The sequence below is a fragment of the Artemia sp. Qi Xiang Cuo genome, chromosome 2, assembly GCF_049724085.1.
Source record: "Artemia sp. Qi Xiang Cuo chromosome 2, ASM4972408v1, whole genome shotgun sequence".
Classification (NCBI taxonomy): Eukaryota; Metazoa; Arthropoda; class Branchiopoda; order Anostraca; family Artemiidae; genus Artemia; species Artemia sp. Qi Xiang Cuo.
Window position 1 is genome coordinate 23734916 of NC_142795.1, and position 18691 is coordinate 23753606.

Here is an 18691-nt window from a genome sequence, read left to right on the forward strand (position 1 = left end):
AACAAGGGATTACAACAATTCAAAAACCTTAAAAAAAAAAAAAAAAAAAAAAAAAAAAAAAAAAAAAACATGGAAGCATAGTAGATTTCGTTGTTAGAAATCGGACTTACTTTAATAATTAAATATCTTTGAAAAGAGTGCAATATGAAAAGACAGGAAATTGTCTCAAACTGTCCGCGGTTAGAAGACAAGTGACAACGAGAATCCATATATAGAAGTTTGTCGCGTGCCAAGTGCCGGGGCCCATTGGCGAAACCGCCGGGATCTCAGTACTATATATATATTATTTCAAAAAGTTTATTAATTGCATCCTAAGTGAAAAAATAATTTCATTAAAAGCTTAAAACCTTATTTTTTTCTCCTCTGTAATATTAAAAAGAACCTGAGACATGACCTTTTGTCCTGGGCTCAAAAAAGATATATAATTGGCTTTAATTTGAGTGTAAACAATATCCATTACTTAACCATTTTTAGTTTTCAACGCAAATTTGATCGGGATCAATTTTAATTCTATTTTTATACTGCAGCCTTGAAAGTGATTGTAAGAGTAAAAAAGGAAAATCCAGAAGGTGTTGAAGATGAATGTAAAAAGCATATTGGTAAACTGAGTGAGCAGATAGTGTCCCTAGAAAAGTTCATAGCTGGCAATGGTGGTGAATATACAGTTGGAAATCAGGTATGGACATTATATTTTATATTGAGAGCTCACACTAAATAATCAAACAGTTCGTAATAAAAAACTGTATAGTAAGAACGACTCGTCTCAATAGTAACTGAAACTCTAAAAAGCGAAATTTTGCTTCCAATCGATACATCAAAAGAATTGAATTTTTACACTGATATTAAATATATAAGTTTGATCACGTTTAATGTTACCCATCAAAATTTACAAGCCTGAGAAAATTTGCCTTATTTTCGAAAAAGGGTGAAACAACCCCTAAAAGTCATAAAATCTTAACGAAGATCACACTATTAGATTCAGCGTATCAGGGAACCTTACTGTGAAGGTTTCAAGCTCCTATCTGAGAAAAATGTAGATTTTGGTATTTTTGCCAGAAGAAAGATCACGGATGCCTGTTTATTTGTTGTTGTTTTTTTCAGGGCTGATCGTATCGCCAAGTGCTCCTAGAATGTCGCTAGAGGGCTCATTCGAACGGAAATTAAATTTTCTAATGCCTATTTTAATCAAAAAGCAAAAAAATTTAAAAATAGAATCACCTTTTACAAAAAACTGCATTTTTGATGTCTTTTCGTACTGTAGTCTTTTCAAAGATCTTTGATTTTTGAAGCAATCTAACTGTTCGTGGTAAAGAACTGCATTGTAAGAGCGACTTGTCTCAATAGCAACCGAAACTTTAAAAAACAGAATTTTGATACCAATTTTGATACCAATTCAAAAGAATCAGATTTTTATGCTGATTTTAAAAATTTAAGTTTCGTGAAGTTTAGTCCTACCCATCAAAATTACGAGCCTGAGAAAATCAAAAGAATCAAAAGAATAATCCAGCTCAAAAAAAGGGGGATAAAACTTCTAGTGCCTTTTTTTTAACAAAAAAAAAATAGAATCACTTTATACAAAAAAACTTCATTTTTGATTTCTTTTCATATTGCTCCTTTTCAAAGATATTTGATTTTTGAAGCAAGTCCGATTTCTAACACCAATTGTCTACTAATAACCATATATGACGTAATAAGTGACGTGATGTAATATCTAAAACCGATTGTGTATTAATAACCATATATGACGTAATGAGTGACGTGACCTAAAATTAAAAAATCATTTTTTTTTTAATTTAGTTTTCAGTTCAGATTTGTCATAAAGGGTCGATATAGTTCATCATAAATGGTGTTAGCAGTTATTAATAAAACTTGTTTAGACTTTAATTTGACAAATTTGTAAAAATGTTTGTGGCAAGATTTGAACCTGTGACCTTCGGAATAGATAACCAGCACGCTTTCCAATGCATTCAGGCTTTTAAAGTAACAATTTTAAAAAGCTTATTTCATACTTTAATGATCATGATAGTAACTATAATAAAGAGCGAACTCTTGCCTATACTAAGTTGTATTGGCAACTTAACTAGAATATAGGCTTGCACAGTTATATTTAAAGTCAATATATTAAAAATTCCCTCCGACGGGGAATCGAACACCGGTCGCCCGCATAAAAAGTAGGTATACTTTCTGTTGTACTATCGGAGACTTATGAAAAATAAGTTACATATAAGACATGATCAGGGTTGCAGTGGTAGCTACTAACCTAGTAAGAGACAATCACGTCCAATGGTACGAAATACAATAACCCATAAATCCTAAAAATAGAGTCAGATCAAAACAAAAGTATACCGTTAGAACCGCCTTGTCCGAAACCCTTGTATTGGTAACTTTCTGTCCCTTGTCTTTAACAGCAAGGGAAATATATTGGCTTGAAAGTCAAGAAAATGGCAACTACTACAGCATTCTGCATAAACGGCATGTTTTTTTTCTCTCTTTTTTTCTTTTCCACAGATAGCTTGGCACTGGAACATCGTGGAGAGTTGTTCAATGACTCATTTTAAAGAAAATTGCTAGATCTAGTGTCATTTGTAATTAAAAATTTTTGTTTTAAATAGTATATTAAAGAACAATCTCTTGCCCTCGGTAAACGATAGATTTTCTAGTGAATCAAACAGTTCGTGGTAAAGAACTGTATAGTAAGAGCGACTCGTCTCAGTAGTAACCGATACTCTCAAAAATGGAATTTTAATATCAATATTCATTAATAGAGACAGGGGGAGTATCCCATAACAAGTGTGTATAGGTTAGCCCTATTGATACAAAAATTGGGATTTTTTTTGTTTTTTTAAATACTGAATTTCAGAAACAATAAAAATGATGAGATGCGAAGCTGTATTTAGGATTTTTGTTGGATGAAGTGGTTACCAAAAGGAATTTGTTTGGGGAGGTGTTTTACTCAATAAACTGTTACTCAAGTGAGTTTAATGATCGTTTTAACCTGTATTTTTAAGACCGGTTATCCAGTTGGAGAAATATATTTGAATTTTTTTCTAGGAGTAATAGTTTTTTCCCATTTATCACCAACTACAAGTCTGAGAAATATTTTGGGGGAGGGCGAAGGGCTTAAGCTCAGTAGCCCCTTTCTCCCTGGGTACACCCCTGATGGAAGAAACTTATCAAAATCAGCAAACTAAATACTTTAAATTGAAACTAATTTCTAGTTATTTGGTACAAAATAGAAAACCTTAATGCTTAATGCTTAACGCTTAGGTTTGAGTACTTAATAATGAAAATTCACTGAACATACTGTTTTCTTTTTAAAATGGTAACTTATTAAGAAAGTATTTGTTAATTTTTATCAGACCAAAGCTCGAAAGCAGTACAAAAAAATCGCCCAGTCTTTTTCAATTTAAGCTAAAATTGAATTAAGCAAAATTTAATAGTTTACATTAATACTGTTTATCAAAACTATAGTAAAAATCGCTTACTTATTTTTTCGTGTATGGGATCAACTTAAGAATACAAAAATTTACTAGCACAATTTTAATGCGTTCTTATCGCGTTTGTAATTTAATTCAGTATTCTATTTCCAGATTACATGGGCAGACTTATTTCTATTCAACTTTATTCATGACCTGATGGCTCACGCACCTCAACTATATGACTTCAACTTGGCACCAACAGCAAAGAAAATATCTGACAGGGTGGCAAACATACCTGCTATCAAGGATTGGCTTGCAAAACGTCCTGTCACTCAAATGTAGTATTAAGCTAAATATTATACATAGTGGCAGCGGAGTCCCGTCACTCCTATGTAAATTGTAGCATACAAATAAACCATCTTATTTATTTTTTTGGACTACAATTTATAGGTTCATTAAAAAATTCATTCAAATAGGATCTGAGACAACGGTGGCTATAAGAGCCAAAAAGTCAAATAATTGCCAAAAACTCAAAATAACAATAAGGATAATACGTAAAATGGTTCTGAGACAGCCTTGGATATGCATAACGTAGAAAAAAAAAATGAAAGACAAATGAGAGCCAAAATAACAATGAGGATAGTTTGTAAATAGGCTCACAGACAACACTGGCTATACAAGACATACGAAAACGGCTTTGTGGATATGTTTGCTGAAACGCCTGCTTTGTTTTTAACTTATCTACCGGCTGATAATACTCCTTGTATTTTTTTCTCTTCTTTTTTTTATTGTTTTAATATTTTGTTTCGTATGACACTTAATTTACTAATAAATATAACCATTAAAGAATAAGAATGCCATCATATAGCCGCCGCAGCATAGATTTTTTCAGTTGTGATGCTCTTTTTACTATCAACTTAATATCATAAGGTACTGCCCAATACTAGGCATGTTTCTCTTGGCACAGTAGATAGTAATAGGGTATCTTGAAACTGAATAAACAGGGTTTTAACCTTTTAAGTAAGGTCAATTTATTTTACTGACATCTAATGATTTTATTAAATAGATGTCATCAACAACCTTCCTTCTGTTCTTAGTTAAGAAACGGGCCAGTGTATTGGGAAAAGACACTTTGAGAACATTTTTTCCCCAAACATGTATACTACAACATAAATTTCTCCCACCAAATATCGTGTACATCACAATCAAGCCAAAAGCTTACAGAATATTCCTGGAAGAACACAGTTTAATTTCAACAGTATTTAATTCTCATAAGTCGTGCTCCACTGAGATGGGGGACTAAGCCTCCCGATTAGCCATGACATACTATTTTTTTTTTTTTGTCGTATAAATAGCTTTTACAAGTAAGGATCCCACTGGCACCTACTGTTTCTACTATCCTATTATCTACATTGCATTATTGACTTTTCTGAGCACCAAAATTAACAACCAGGATTATCGATTTTAGATAACTTTAAAATTTTTGATACCGTATTTAGCGAGCTGTTTCCCTGACTTCAGATTCATAGAGGCTCGACGCGGGTAAAGAGGCCATGATTCATAGAAGCATTTTAACTCTAGGTTGAATGAGTGCGTCAATAGCAATGGCGAAAATTGTCCGTGGAAGATTTGCCTCCGGAAAACCTTCCCCAAAAAACTTTCATCGGAAAAATTCCAGCCTTACTACTTACGCTCAACAAAAACTCAGCCCCAAAATAAACAATCCCACAAAACATTTCCTGGAAAATCTTGTTTCTCAGGAAAATTTACTCCAAGAATACTTGCTCCCAGGCAGCTTTCCCTTGGAAAACACAGCCCTAGGAAGACTTGCCTCCTCAAAAGTATCCCAGAAATATTGGCCGTAGAAATTGCCCCCAGTGTTTGCGTACTAAAAAATAGGTAGAAACTTCTGACACCTTCTTCGTAGGAATCTTTGCTTTGAAATTGGTTGGATTAGCCCTGGTCACACGGTTGCACAAAATGTCTGGAAAATTCGGAGGCGAATCGTTAAATTTTGACATAAAGTACCAATTTACTAAATTACTCATACCAAATTACTCGTAGTTCCAACTTACCTACAATGATCCCCGTCCAAAAGTCAATTGATTGCCCTTGCACAAGAATCTTGGATTATCAAAAAGTCACTATTGTGAATTTTTTTTTACTAAGGAATGTTATAAGGGTTTTTCCAATCACAGGTTGCATCTATGTAGAGGCGTTTTCATGCAAGTTTTATGTGGATAAGGTTTGTAATGGCAATTTTTCCATTGTTAAGAGTTGTCCAGGGGCAAGTTTTCCAGCTTCAGTTTCATGGAGTTGAGTTTTTCAGTGTTTAGCTTTCCTTGGGGACGAATCTCGTTGGAGTGAATTGTCTTGGGGCAAGTTTTTCATGGAAAATTTTTTTTCCAGAAAACCTCGGTAATGCCAGTTTTTTTAGCGTAAGTTTTACGAAGTGGGCTTTCTGAGAGTCAGTTTTCTTAGATATGTCTAGTGACGCTTAAATTTATTAAAAACAAGGTATTTGATCACATCAAGGTATCTAGACAAGGAAATAACCACAAAATAGGAACCCCCTAAAAACCCGTCTTAAACCACCTGGAAAAAGATTAAATTTGTCCAAGAGCTCATTCATCTAAGGATGCCTAGAGCCTTTTTCAGCACACTTTATGCAAGATCATTTTATGCCAGGAAGGCTATTTGACAATTTTTTTTATTAGAATCTCTGTGATATGAGACACAGACTGGGAACCAAGATTCTTCGATGTACTACCAACAGCTGCAATACCCTCCCTAAGAGCCAAAAATGAAAAAGTAACGTCATAAGAATGAAATATTCGTCTCCTATCCGTGGCCACTCTAACCTAATAAAATTGCAGATTATTATCTCACCGAGTCTCTGCCCCTCAGAATAGTCACGCCAATTGGCAAGGAGGAGGCGTACTAGCGATTACTCCTCCCCCTGGATTTTAGAAGTACCTTTTTGAATCTAACTTTTTCTTATAAAAAAAAAACACAAAAAAAGTCCCATCAAAACAAAAAATGCCTTTTTTCATATTCATCTTTTTTAAGTACATTAAGAAAATATGAAAAAAATCCTTGTTTTTTGCAATATCTTAAAATTTATGTCATGCAGCATAAAGTCTCTTGAATAACTAAGGCAGCAGAGCTTTCTAATAGTTTTACTGTCCATTCCGTCAAGTTTCTAAGACATAAGCCTTGAATGAGGAATGTGTGCACTGTCAAATATAATGTCCACTCTTCGTTTCTTCTTTATTTGTGCCGAAACAAAGAAGTTGCATGAAACTTTCACACAGATTTCTATACTTGCGAAAAAAATGTAAGGTATAAAAAGGGATTGAAAATGTTAGAAATCTTACCTCTAATAGGCTTTATTCTAAGTTATCAAACGTTTTTGTCTTTAACTATAGAAAATTGAGCTATAGAAAGCGTTAGAAGTTTTATTTCTAGCAGATTTTCTTCTAAGATATCAAACGTTCCTGTCTTTAACTTTAGAAAAGCAAGCTATAGAAAACGTTAGAAATCTTACCTTTAATAGCTTTTTTCGTAAGGTATTAAACGTTCTTGTCTTCATTTATAGAAAAGCAAGCTATAGAAAACGTTAGAAATCTTACCTTTAATACCTTTTCTCCTAAAGTATCAAACAGTCTTGCCTTTAATTATAGAAAAGCGAGAAATAAAAAGTATTAGACATCTTACCTCTAATAGTTTTTCTTCCAAGGTATCAAACGTTCTTGTTTTTACAGAAAAGCAAGCTATAGAAAGTGTTAGAAATCTTACCTCAAACAGACTTTCTTCTAAGGTATCAAGCGTTCTTGTTTTAAACTCTGAGGCATGGAATTCAGAGAAAAGTGCATTTCTAAGTTTTGCAGTTTCCTCATCATCAGATGTTAAGTTTTCGGATAGCCTAGAAGTTTGCCAACATCGGTCTTTCCAATACTTTGAGTGTTCCAGTAAGTAAATATTCGTCTCATCAAACTATGAGAAAAATGATAGAAAATTTAAGAGACATGCTTGAATTTTCATGTTGGCCATGAGCGTTGCTCTAAGCTATAATTAAAGAGCTTCAATAAATATTCAACACTGTTGCTAGGACAGAAAAATACCAGAACACATTGAAAACCCGAGGTGGGTCATCCATCTTTAATGTCTTTTTTAATCAAATAGTTCGTGGTAACGAACTCTAAGCAAGGAGTGACTCGGCTCAACAGTAACCGGAACTTTAAAAAACGGAATTTTGATATCAATAAGTATATCAAAAGAATTGGCTTATTAAGCTGATTCCAAATAAATAGGATTCATCAAGTTTAGTGTTACCCATCATAAGCAACAAGCCTGAGAAAATTTGTCTGATTTTGAAAAAGGGGGTAAACACTCCTTGCAAATCAAGGACTCTTAATGAAAATCACACCACCAGATTCAGCGTATCATAGAACCTCACTGTAGAAGGTTCAAGCTATTATATTCAAAATGTGGAGTTTTGCATTTGTTGCCAGAAGAAAGATCACGGAGACGTATTTATATGTGTTGTTTTTTTCCAGGGGTGATCGTATCGAAATAATGATTCCGGAAGATGGGAGGGGGGGGGGGTGCATTCGAACGTAAATTTAAAGTCCTAGTGCCCGTTTTAGGTGACCAAAAAGATTGGAGGGCAACTATTTTCCCTGCCACGCCCCTTTCTTTCCCAAAGTCGTGCAATCAAAACTTTGAGATAGGAATTTTGTTCAACATTGTTGAAAAATTCAATAACTATGACTATAGGGATAACCTGACCCCCCATATTCAATGGGGAAAAGGTCTATAAGTTATAAATTTGCCCATGACTTGCATGTAGTATTTGTTGTTGGAAAGCAAGCATACGTTTTTCGGGTGTGGGGAGATTTTGTGGTTGGGGCGGGTTTCCACGGGAAGACTTTTCGGCAGGGACGGAAATTTCCGGGGGTAAACTTTTTGTGGCAAATTTTACATTGGGGGGATTTGACAGAATTCCTCTACGAAATTATTTTTATTTGTCTCACTTTCTCTTTGCCTGCTTAATTTTGCATGTGGGATGTTCCAGTGGAAATTTTTAGCGAGCCTGGATTTCCGGGAAAAATTTCCACGGAAGGGGGGATTTCCGGAGTAATCATAAAAACGACTAGAAATTAAATTCTTTTTCAAATCAAAGTATGCTAAGGATAATTTTTCGGCTGAATCGTTCGCAAGAAATTTTACGGAGGAGGGGATTTTTCAGCGAGGATAGAATTGTCCGGAGGGAATTTTACGGGAGGGGGTGTATCTTACTTGGAAAGAACTTTCCACGGAGGAGTTTTCATTGAGGGGAGGAAATTTTTCATGAAGGTTGAGCCAGATTTACCAGCATTACAAATGAGAGTAAGTACATCTCAACTGAAAATAAGGAGCAGTATTAAAATTTAAAAACGAACAGAAATGATTCCGTATATAAAGGGGCTGCCCCCGCCTCAATATCTTGCTCATGACTGTTTGTCCCAATTCTTTAAGGACGGCTATTGAAACACAAGGGCCGTTTGATAAGAATTGGAATATTTTTTAAAAGGGCTAATAACTTTAGCTTGAAGAGCAAGGTATTGAGAAGTGGGTAACCCCTTAATATACGGAATAACTTATGTTTGTTTTGAGTTTTAATGTTGCTCCTTACTTTCTATTGATACAACTTGTTTTTTTTTATTTAATGAAAGTAGGGATCGGAGATAACATATGTGTAAAACAAAAATAAGTTAATCAAATGAGGTTTTTGGAAATGATTCACAGGAATATGGCTTAACTAAAATTCTTGGGAAACTTGTAAAAGCGGAAACTGGCATAATGTCGAAAACAAAAATCCTCAACGCCACCTACAGATTGACGACTTCGTTTGACCCAAAACTGTTGCAACTTTCTCTTTTTGGGTGTTTTAAAATGCAAGGGAGGGTAAAGAAAGCTAAATTCTGTCTCTAGAAGACCTACCAGCTTATATTCAATGAGCCTACTTAACGGGCTAGGACTTTCTCGAGCTGGCCGGGCGAACTTTTGCAGACTAAATTCTGAGTTAAAATCCTTCACAACAGTTTCTGTAATAATTTACAGAAACTCTAGGAAATATTGATTTGCAGAAAAAGTTCAGCTATAATCCAATAATGTTGTGAATAATTATATCAAATATCCAATTTTAACTGAAATTTTTTTATTTCAATTATGATATCACCAGACACTGCACTGTCAATGGCGCTAATGGTTTTAAATTGCTTTCTTCGTCACTCTATTGGGCTATATATTTGCAAATTGGGGGAGGGGAGGTAAAGTATAGCGAGTCTGAACGCAAACTGCGTTAGGCACAATTATTCTGCATATTATGAAGTAAGAATTGTTTTTTTCTGACTTCAAGCTGTCCAAATACTTTACCCCCCCCCCCGTATTTGCAAATATATAGTCCAAATTATATATTTCCGATCTATTCTGTAACTTGTCTTTGTCCTGTCTCACATTAAGCTGAAAGAAACTAACGAAGAAACCGGTTTGTTCTTGAGTTTTACACAGCGTAAACTTGAGTGAGTGGCGTGTAATATACAACTACCAAAATTCCTTCCCCTTACGAAAAAAAAAAACTCAAATAAAACTCTCAAATTCGGAAAGTCTTATTTTCCACGGGGGGGGGGGGTATTTTTCGGGGGATATTTACTGGGGGTATTTAACTGGGGTATTTTCCGCACGGGGGGGGGGGGGGTATTTGGTATTTTCCATGAGGGGATATTTTCTGGGGGTGGGGGTATTTTTTGCTGTGGGGTATTTTCCGGTGGGCTAAACGCCAGCTACCCACATAAACCATGGAGGAAGCTCACTTGATTGAAAATTGAAAGTTCTAGTTCCCTTTTTAAGGGTCAAAAGTTATCATAGGGCAGCTAGCCCCCCCTCCCCCAAACCCTCTATTCTAAAAATACATCAGATCAAAATTTTAAGATAGCCATTTTGTTCAAAATAGTCCAAAAAATATGCAACAATCCCTCCGGGGTTGACACAGCCCCCATGATCCCTGGAACAACGGTTGTAAGTTATGTCACGGGGACATATAAGGTTTTTATGGAAGGGAATGTTCGTATAAACTTTTAAGAAGGCCTATTTGGTTGGAAATTGGAAGTTATAGTTCACTATTTAACCGTAAAAAGTGATCAGAGGGTGTCTAGCCTCCCACCCCACGCCCTCTTTTTCTCAAATCCATCCATTCAAAGTTTTTAGAAAACCATCTTGTTCAAAACGTCCAAAGATCAGGCAAAAAGCTCTGGGGTCTATACAACCCCTCAGAACCCGTGAGAAAGTATAAGTTATGCCTCGGGGCACATAAATTTTTTATGGAAGGGGTGAATGTATAAGCTGTGAACTGTGAAGGAGGCTGATTTGATTGGAAATTGAAAGCTCTAGTTCCCTTTTTAAGAGTTAAAAGTAGTCGGATAACAACCCCCCCCACCCCCCGCTTTTACTCTTTTCTCTCAAATTGATATGATCAATATTTCGAAATAGAAAATGTTGACGAACTTGAAACTTTGACAATAAAAAAAAAACAGGAATTTTTTTTTTTTTATTCCCAGAAAAAAAAATTTCAAAGAAAAGTAAGGGCCATATTAAGCTTAGGATCAGCAGAAATACACTCATATAATAATTCAAACTCTAAACGACCAGAATTACTATTAAAAAATAAATGAGACCCAAAACGAACAGAAATTACATAAAACAATCATTAAACAAATACTAGCATAAATCAATAAATAAATTTTAAAACAAGTAGAACTTAAATTGAACTTGTAAATCAAGCTTAAAACGAACAAAAATCATTATGAGCAAGAGTTTGGCCAGTGCCCCATTCCCTAAAGGTAAAAGTATAAAGCCTATGGCGTCATTGGCACTTTACTAAAAACTATGTCTCTGGGACAGTCTTGTAAAGAACAAATAAAATTAAACTGAATATTCGATATATAATAATATTAACTACGGAAAGCACATCAGTTAAAAATTTTATTTCACTTTGTTCAATATTGTAACAAGTAGAAAAGAAAATATTTGTATTATAATTCGTTTTTTGTACAGAGCCAATGACGCAGAAGGCTTTAGAATTTTACAGTTAGGGAGGGGGCAACAGCGAAATTCTTGTTTGTAGTGAAAACTATACGTGTCTTGCTGAAAGCTGATCAGTTCAAGATTCTATTTTACAAAGTTGTATTTTCAAATTTGTAATAAGTACAAAAGAAAATATTTGTAATATAATTAATTTTCTTAGCCAAACTCTTTTTTATAGTGATTTTTGTTCGTTTCAAGCTTAATTTGCGTATTCAATTTAAAATTTAATCGTTTTAAGATTTATTTATTTATTTATTTGTATAAGTACATGTAGTATGTTTATTTGCTATGATTGTTTATTTGATTTCTTCTCGTTTTGGGTTTCATTTATTCTTTAACCCAAGGATTCCATACGCACGATTTTTTTTTTTCGGGGAAATATCGCTTTAAAAATCACAAACGTAATTCACACGTTAACGCAATAATTATTATAGGGGTTTGCAATAGACAATTTATTTGTGTCCGATTTTAAGAAGTAAAAAACGGCTTAATAATTCAGTTTTTTTAAATAGCCAAGAGCAAGGCCTATATCTCGTCATGTTAGGGTATGTGACTGGGATGCATGAAAAATGTCAGTAACGATGACATTTAAAAAAGCTGTAAGTGAGAAATTTAAGGGTAAATTCTATTTGTTTTTCTTTTTTGTTTCTCTTCTAGCCTAGAAACAATTTGAATGCTCAAAATTACCACTGCTAGAGTCAACCTGCCCCATGCTACTCGAGATATTCAGCTGCTATGCCCAGTGAAGGTCTTTTTGCGCAGAGTCCAGGGCATTCTAGTAGAAGGAGGGTTTATACCCCAGCTAGTACAATATCATTGACCTCCAATGAGCTAGAATACTGCCAGTACAAGATCACAGGTGTTTGAATACTTCCAGTACAAGATTATAGTCAATCAGAGGAGTAGAATCCGTGGACAAACAAGACCACATCCTCTTTCTAAACCAATCACATAGCTAGATATACTAACGAGAGTGTGACGAAACTAATATCCCTGAAATTTCAGCATTGAATTTACGTAACTGTTATATCACAATTTGTTTACGCTTCGAGGTTAAGGGATGATGTGTAATTAATACAGACATGAATTATGTTGAATTTATTGTGTACTTCGATTGTGTAAGAATTCATGACAGAAAAATCAATAGGCTTCACAGGTCGCTGTAATAACTCTGTGGTCGCTATAATAGACAAGTACACAATATGGGATGTTGGCGATATAAAATATTGTTTTTGGCAATGGAGTATGCTAAAAAGTTGAAAGTAATAGAGCCATTGGTGTCAACATGACATTGTGAATTACCCTAACTTTACTTCCCGACTGTGTTCTGTATATTACACAAGTACCATTTAAGCAGTGTTGTTAATATAAAAAGCTGATACTAGTAAAGATGTAGATGCCAAGAAAAGAATTTTAATAAAGAAATTCAGAACAATTCTTAGAAATCCTTAGAAATCAACTAGTGAGACGATTACGATTATGAACCATTAAGGACTACAACCGCCAAGGACATCAACCTACAAGGGTCACCTCTCTTTAACCTCATAGGGGCCCCTAACTAGTGATACGATTATGAGTATGAACCATCAAGGACCGCAAGCACCAACTACCTCGACCTCACAAGGACTCCTCTCCCCAACCTCCTAGGGGCCTATTCCTCCAAATTTTTTGAGGATACCCCCAAATTTTCAACATAGAGGCTCCATTAAGAGTTAAAAATGTGTAAAAAAGAAATTATTATAATACCATTTCTGATCTCCGATTTTATTACATAGGCAAGCGGGTGGTTTGAACATCCAATACATTTAATATTTACCAAAAATCATAAAATATTCAATTTAGAATTTTATCCTTTTTTTTAACATCCACCCCCCCCCATGTCCATAATTTTTCCTCATTATGACTTTTTTATTAACTAACCTTAGCGTATCAGCTATTCATGCAAACATCCACCAATAAAATCCATATTAAAAGAAGTTACCAGCACTATAAAATTACACACACAATGAAAACATCCAATCTCGTATACATGTTTGACCGATATTCAAAACTAAGTGTCTACTGGCTGGACCCAGTTTTCCATTGTTCACAAAACGCTGAACAGCCTATTGATCCTAAGTGACGTACCCGGGACACAGAAATTAAAAAATAGAAGTGATTTGTCAGCTAAAATAGGGGACAAGTTTAAAACTTAAAATGAATATAATTACTCTCTATTTTTATAGACTTCTGACTGTTTTCCAAATCATACCCCGACCTATCCAAGATATAATTTGAGGTGTCGGCCCCTTAAAATCCTGATTAATTGCATTTAAAAAATGTCAATAAATAAAAATATTTAAGGTATCGTACAAATGGATTGCAAAAATATTAAAATAGGGGGGGGACATGGAAATGTCAGATAAATTTAGTACCTGTATTTAGTGATTTAATGAGTTTAGGCTTATAAATATTGCCTAAAAAGACATACTTTTCGCTTCATGTAAATCTGGGGTAACGAGATGACTTCTTTATTTGAATATTCTCGTTTACATGATTGATTTTGAGCCTAATTTTATCTTTCTTTCGACTCTGCTTTATTCAAATAGTAATTATAGCTAAGCAGGGCTACAAACACGATTCATCTGCAAACATCCCTGCTACAACATTTAAATAAAGCAACAATATAAAAATGCTTTTAACTACTCCCACTTCAAACCACAAACTGTGTGATTACACATCAAATCCAAACACAGAGAACTACTACTAACATCTCACTGTAACATAAAACCACATGAGGTCAATACAGATACGTTTATCAAGAAAATATCTGAAAATGTTTAAGGTATAGTACAAAAGACATGAAAAAAAAAATGAGAAAAGAAATGCTAATGGCAATTCCATGTGAGATAAAGCCACACGTGTTCGATACAGATGCGTTTTATCAATAAAAAATTTGAAAATGTTTACGCTATAGTATGAAAGGCTTGCGAAAACACAAAAATACTACTAGTACTAACAACTTACGGCCCTACTAAGTCACCTGGGGTCAACAAAAGTACGTTTATCAAGAAAATATTAGAAAATTTAAAGATTATAGTATGAATGGCATGCAAAAACATGAAATACTACTACTACTAATACTATTAGCAACTCGTTGCATCATAAGGACACCTGAGGCCAATGCAACTACGTTTTATCAAGAAAATTTCTGAAAATGTTTAATGTATAGTACAAAAGGCTTGCAAAAACATGAAAAAAAGAACTCTACTAACAACTCCCTTTGACATAGAGACACCTGAGGTCAATACAGATACGTTTTATCAAGAGAATATCTGAAAATGTTTAAGGTATAGTACAAATGGATTGCAAAAAAGCTTGAAAATAGAACTAATACTAACAAATCACTCGTTTTATCAATATACTTTTTGATGAATCTGCCCTTATTAGCAACGACCTAGGCATAAAGCAAGTAATCGGAGAATCAATTGAAATCAGACTTAAAATTAATAACAATATTTCCTTAAATAGGGACTTGGGGGAATATACACCAAATACTCTATGCACAAATTTAATTTAAAATGATATTACAAAATATTTTAAAAAACCAATAGATATTAACACAGAACCGGTCACAAAAAGACCTTTGAGGTTAGCTGCCAAAACGGCTGGATTAGCAATGAGAACGTCTTTTTAAACTATTTGTCTTCCATCTCATTGAATTGCCTTGTTTTATTTTACTTTTTATTAGTCCTGGTTGAACTTCGCTGAAGTAAGGATGCTAGGACTGCTTTGAAAATTTTCTGATTTTTGGAGTCTTTTTTCTCTTATATATTTTTGTCTTGCTGAGGACGGCACTTGGACATAGAGCCGAAATATTCATTCAAATCATCTCCACTGTCTTGCATAAATATTTCCCTATTGTTCTTCATGCTTTTGTTGTTTCATATTTTTTGAGATCCTTTTGTACCATACCTTAAACACTTTCAGATGTTTTCCTGATAAACGAGTGATTTGCCAGTAGTAGTTCTATTTTAATGTTTTTTTGCAATCCATTTATACTACACCTTAAGCATTTTCAGATCTTTTCTCTATAAAAATTACATGTATTGATCTCAAGTTTAATTATGTTATAGGGAGTTGTTTGCGGGAGTTTTTTTTCCATGGTTTCGAATGCCTTTTGTACTATACATTAAACGTTTTCAGATATTTTCTTGATAAAACGTAGCTGTATTGGCCTCAGGTGTTCTTACAATGCAGCGAGTTGCTAGTAGTAGTAGTAGCAGTATTTCATTTTTTTGCATGCCATTCAGACTATAATCTTTAAATTTCTAATATATTCTTGATAAAACGTACTTTTGTTGACCACAGGTGACTTAGTAGTGCAGTAGGTTGTTAGTACTAGTAGTATTATTGTGTTTTCGCAAGCCTTTCATACTATAGCTTAAACATTGTCAAATATTTTCTTGATAAAACGTATCTGTATTGACCCCTGGTAGCTTTATGGTACAATGAGTTGTTGGTAATAGTTATATTTTCATTTTTTTTGCATGCCTTTTGTACTATACAGTAAACATTTTCAGACATGTTCTTGATAAACGAATCTGTATTGACCTCATTTAGCTTTATGTTACAGTGAGCTGTTAGTAGTGATTTTCTCTGTTTGGATTTGATGTGTAATCACACAGTTTTTGGTTACGGAGTGGGAATAGGTAAAATCATTTTTATATTGTTGCTTCATTTAAATGTTGTAGCTGGGGTATTTGCAGATGAATCGTGTTTGTAGCTGTGCTTAGCTATAATTACTATTTAAATAAATCAAAGTCGAAAGAAAGATAAAAATAGGCTCAAAATCAATCATGTAAGTGAGAATATTCAAATAAAGAAGTCATCTCGTTACCCCAAATTTACATGAGGCGAAAAATATGTCTTTTTAGGCATTATTTATAAGCCTAAACTCATTAAATCACTAAATACAGGTACATTTAGGACATGGGGGTTGGCTTTTTAAAAAACAGGATAACATTTTGACATATTTGATAATGTAGGCAGAAAGTATCAGAATTGGATGTTCAAAGCATCCGCTTGTCTAAGTCCCGAAAGGTGAGCTCAGAAATGATGTTCTGATAACTTTTTTCTTACACATTTTTAACTCTTAATGAAGCCTCTATATTGAAAATTGGGGGGTATCCTCAAAAAAAAAATGGAGGAATGGGCCCCTAGGAGGTTTGGGAGAGGGCACCCTTGGAGGTTGAGGTCATTGGTGCTTGCAGTCCTTGCTGGTTCATACTCATAATCGTGTCACCAGTTAGGGGCCTCTAGGAGGTTGGAGAGAGGGGACACTTGGAGGTAGAGGTCATTGGTGCTTGTGGTCCTTGATGGTTTATGCTCATAATTGTCTCACTAGCTGATTTCTAAGGATTTCTAAGGATTGTTCTGAATTTCTTTATTAAAATTCTTTTCTTGGCATCTATATCTTTATTAGTATCAACTTTTTATATTTACAACACTGCTTAAATGGTAATTGTAGTATTCACTGCTTAAATGGTCTTGTACTGGTAGTATTCAAACACCTGTGATCTTGTACAGGCAGTATTCTAACTCATTGGAGGTCAATGATCTTGTACTAGCTGGGGTATAAACCCTCCTTCTACTCATGCTGCACACAACAAAACAAACTGGCCGTTATTTTTAAATTAAGCCTAGCCATCTAAATAGGCCTACTAATCTTAGCTTCATTTCCAACTTCCTCTGGGATTATAGCCCATACTTTCATTATGAGCAGCCTATTCTTATGGTCTTTATCAGCTTTTGATTATAGTGTTTTATAATTTCTAACTCACAAAATTTATTTTTCAATATCAATTTTGATTTGACAGTATTTATTGATCAGAATTATCAGAGAAGTTGAGGTTCATGAACTCCGATTTGGAAAATCGTATAGGTTTTAACAAAAATCAAATAAAAAAAAACAAGTTTTTTTTAACTGAAAGTAAGGAGCGACATTAAAACTTTAAACGATCAGAAATTATTCTGTATATGAAAGGGGCTGTCCCCTCCTCAACACCTCGCTCTTTACGCTAAAATTTTATTTCTTTAAAAATATAGTTGTGAGACAGAGTCAAACTTTAGCGTAGAAAGCGAAGCGTTGAGGAGGGGACAACCCCTTTCACATATGGAATAATTTCTGTTCGTTTTAAGTTTTAATGTCGCTCCTTACTTTCAGTTAAAAAAAATTTTTTTTTTCATTTAATTTCTTAACGTTTTCGAATTAATTCAGCTTTGATTTTGGCTAACCGTACATGAATAATTAAAACGAAATTTGCATATTAATTTTATTTTTTTGGCCAAATGGCTTTCTCGAAATATTGATCGGACGTAACTTACGAATTAACTTACGTAACGAACTTCTATATTCGTGTATTTTGTTACGTATATTAGGTGGTTCGCCCCCAAGTCAATACCTCGCTCTTTACACTAAAGTTCAAATTTTGTTCCAATTCCTTAAGTATAACTTCTTAATCACAAAGGCCGTTAATTAGAATAAATAGCTCTTATGAAAGTACAAAAAAACACTTTAGCGTAAAGAGCGAGGTAAAGAACTAGGGGGCGAACCCAGTCATATACGTAGTAATTTCTGGTCGTTTTAAGTTTTGCGGTTGCTCCTTACTTTCAGTTTGAAAAATTGTTGTTTTTATTTAATTTCTGATCGTTTTTTAAATAATGCTGGGAAATCCGGCGTCCCCTTCATAGCAATGTTCCTTCCCCCACGAAAACTTATTCCTTGGAAAAATCCTTCGACGTAACCCCCGACCCATTCTCCCCCCCCCCAACTACCAGCAGAAATCCCCCTGAAAACTTCTGTATACTTCCCAATAACCAAGACTATATGTAAACATTGGGCAAAGTTCATAAATTGCAGACCTTCCCCCAGGGACTGTGGAGGATTAAATCATCCTCAAAGACATAGTTGTTGTATGTCGACCATGCTGAACAAAATGGCTTTCTTAAAATTTTGATCGAGTGACTTTGGGAAATAATGAGCGTGTGAAGGGGCCTAGTTGCCCTCAATTTTTTGGTCAATTAAAAAGGGCACTAAAACTTTTAATTTTCGTTCTAATGAGAACTCTCGCGATATTCTAGGATCACTGGGTTGATACAATCAC

The 18691-nt window shown here is 34.4% G+C and overlaps 1 protein-coding gene and 1 long non-coding RNA gene across 2 annotated transcripts in view; one reads left to right on the forward strand and one right to left on the reverse strand.

Moving 5' to 3' along the window:
- Positions 1 to 18691, reverse strand: part of Liprin-beta (liprin-beta 1) — a 622086-nt gene that overhangs the window by 455382 nt on the left and 148013 nt on the right. The window lies entirely within an intron of this gene.
- Positions 328 to 3846, forward strand: LOC148955024 (uncharacterized). The gene is made up of 2 exons (XR_016142817.1): positions 328 to 676; positions 3591 to 3846. It is a non-coding gene; the product is annotated as an uncharacterized LOC148955024 (long non-coding RNA).